The sequence below is a fragment of the Perissodus microlepis genome, chromosome 5, assembly GCF_051167445.1.
Source record: "Perissodus microlepis isolate ML-2025 ecotype Zambia chromosome 5, ASM5116744v1, whole genome shotgun sequence".
Taxonomy (NCBI): Eukaryota; Metazoa; Chordata; class Actinopteri; order Cichliformes; family Cichlidae; genus Perissodus; species Perissodus microlepis.
The window spans coordinates 28,780,991-28,784,036 of NC_140465.1; positions in this window are offsets into that span (position 1 = coordinate 28,780,991).

Below are 3,046 nucleotides of genomic sequence, written 5' to 3' on the forward strand. Positions count from 1 at the left end.
TTTAACTTGTCCAGGGATTACATAGTTGACTTCGTGAGTTCAAGGTGAGAATGAAAGCTGTAATTTATTTTCTTCATATAAAACCTTTGATGGCATTTATCTGTCTGCTGAACTCATAAAGACGAGACATTGACAGTGGCACATAAAGAGAACCCAGATCAATCAGTCTTGCAAAGCTTGGTGAATTTAAAAAGGATAATTCTTCACTGGCCCTGACATTTGCTTTGAAGCTCATCAAAGTTACGACAGGAAACAGGATCATTAAATCATCCATCATCAATTTAAAGGACTAGAATTTAAAATATATTCAGAGTTCTAACACCATAATGCCATCTACATTTCTAATTAAAATAAAGTTATATGTTAAAGATTTAACAGGGCTAGAATACGATCTTAATTAAAATCTCTTAATGTAGGATTTACTTACAGATATGTTTGTAATATGCACTTTGTCCACAAGATGCCAGTATAACCAGGTCAAAACAGAACAGAGAGTTTGTCAGTGCTGACAAATCAAACTCCAGTGCCTCTACCATGGGTGTCAAACTCCAGTCCTCGGGGGCGTTGACTCATATTACAGCAGCTTATGAGTGAGTGAACATGGGGCAATAAAAGTAAATTTTTCCAAACACTTACATTTACTTCAGCATTTTTTTTAATTACCTGAGTAGGGTTAGGGGTTGTCACCTCGTTAGAGGTGCAGTCAAGTTCTATAGAGTCTTGCTAATGACCTACTAATTTTATTCAAGTCTGTTGCAGCAGGGGCACATTAAAGTTTCAGGACACCAGCCCTCGAGGACTGGAGTTTGACACCCCTACTCTAAACCATTATCCCTCTGCCATTACACCATGTGTGGGTAAGATGAACACCCTTCAGTTACATTTGTTCCCCACAAATTTAAGTGAAGATTAAGGAAGTCTTGGCTTGTAAAGTTTGAAGTAAAACAATAAAAACAGCTTTTTAAGAAACAAATGAAAAATAATGATAGTGATTAGAAAGCTGACAGCTAAGACAAAAAGATTTGAAATACTTAATAAATCCAGTGACTGAATTGGATTTGCAAAGGTGAGTGGTAAATCGTCTGCATTTATATAGCCCATTTTCCATTTACTGCAAAGTACAGACTGCTGAAGTCTTAATCTCACAACAAGAAGAAAGAAAGTAACACATGTAGATTTGCAATATAATAATTAACATGGAACAACTGTAATAGAAATGCACAACATTAACAGAAGTAGCGGAAAGTACAGAAAATGAATAGTTTTATAACGATTACAATGGGTAGTCTGATTAGCTCAAAATTCACAGAAAAGCGCCCTTACATCTTATGTTATGGAAAATAAGCACAAAGATCCTCTTAGAATTACATTATAGAGTACAGATGCAGTAATGATCCAGCAATTGTTCTTACAGCGTGTGTAATTGCTAGATATTTGTTCACTCAAGAATCTGCCATATTAGAGAGTAACTAATTTGTTAACCCTTCAGATTTTCACTAAAAGAGCCTTTAAATCATGGATACATTTTTTTATACCCTAAGTGATTTAATATGATGTCAAAAAGGTAAGAAACAATAGTTTATGCACTAACATTATATGAGATCATGGTGCCTTTTCCTTAAAATTGTTTACACTATTTGAATCATGATGGTGTCTTTGTGTATACCATATGTATAGAGGTCATAAGTACATTTCTGTAATGTATGCGACCATTATCTGAAATTGTTGATGGAAAACAAAGGATTACATTTTCTGTTTCCAGTAGCTTTAGACTGTTAATGCTAAATTCTAAAGATTAATGATGGAGAGTGCATAGTAATCTTACATTATGTAGCATTTAAAGACCACAGGATTGTATACCTAGATTAGAGTTCAGAGGTAGATCTGATGTTATGGTTAACCAATAAGAACAAGATGGAAGGAAAAGGCACACTACACTGTGAATATTTATTTATGGCCTAGGGCAGTTTTATTTTGCAGGCTTTTATTTAAAGATCATATTATATATTTATGTACTTTTGTGGCTGCATGCAAATAGTTGTTTTGTTTTGTTTTATTTCATTAAAATATACCACAGAAAACAGCCTAAGCATATTCCTCTTTGTCCACAGCATCTGAGATAATCCGTTCCTGTGTAAATACACATCCATCATCCAGATAAGGGTTTAGTGTCAGGATTGCATAACACAGATGCTATAGTGACCCTATGGCAGACTATCTCATGTCACCAGTGATCTTGCACATAAACAAAGAGACAGTGGGCGCAGCCATGTACACTATAGAGAGCTATCTACATATTTATTCCTCACAATTCTTGCAGCAAGTGCCCAAAGAGCATTTCCCTGTTTTTAAAATGTATAAATCCATCCATGCTCCTTCCTGCTTGCAGGCATGAAAGGATTTACAGAACTACAACAACTGTCCACTTTTTACATTCTGGTTGTCACTGACAACGGGCAAGACTGAGCGCTTATCTGTGTTCAGCTAATGTTTGCATTAAAGTGTAGCTGACCCACAAGATGTTTTACATGTTTCTGTTTAACATGAAATGAGAACATTGCAGAGAATTAGGTCAGATGTCTTCTATAAATCCAAATTAGATCCACAGCCAGGGGAACGAGTTTGGGTGCCTTTAGATTCTTCTTTCTTTTTTTTTTTGCCAGATTCTTTTGCGAATCAGTGAAGCAAAGGTTCAAAAAAGAAAAAGTTAAAAAAAGATCTGAACAATTTGCAGTTAGGTAAGACTGCATGATTGAGCCACCAAAGACTTTTTTTTTTTTTTAGCATCTAATGAATCTTTTGAAGTTCTTTCATGTCCTGGTGGATGCACAAACAACCTCAAGCTCCATAACCTCATTAATGGGCTGTAATCTTTTCCTGTCACTAAAACTATGTCGAGTCAAGCAAATAGCTCCAGTTGGCTTTTTTATTTTGTTGAGTAAGCTTTTACTCCAAAAACAAAGTGCCATGCAAATGCAAATACAAATGAAAATGCCAAAAAAAAAAGAAAGAAGAAGAAGCAGAAAAAAAAAAGAAACCCACACAC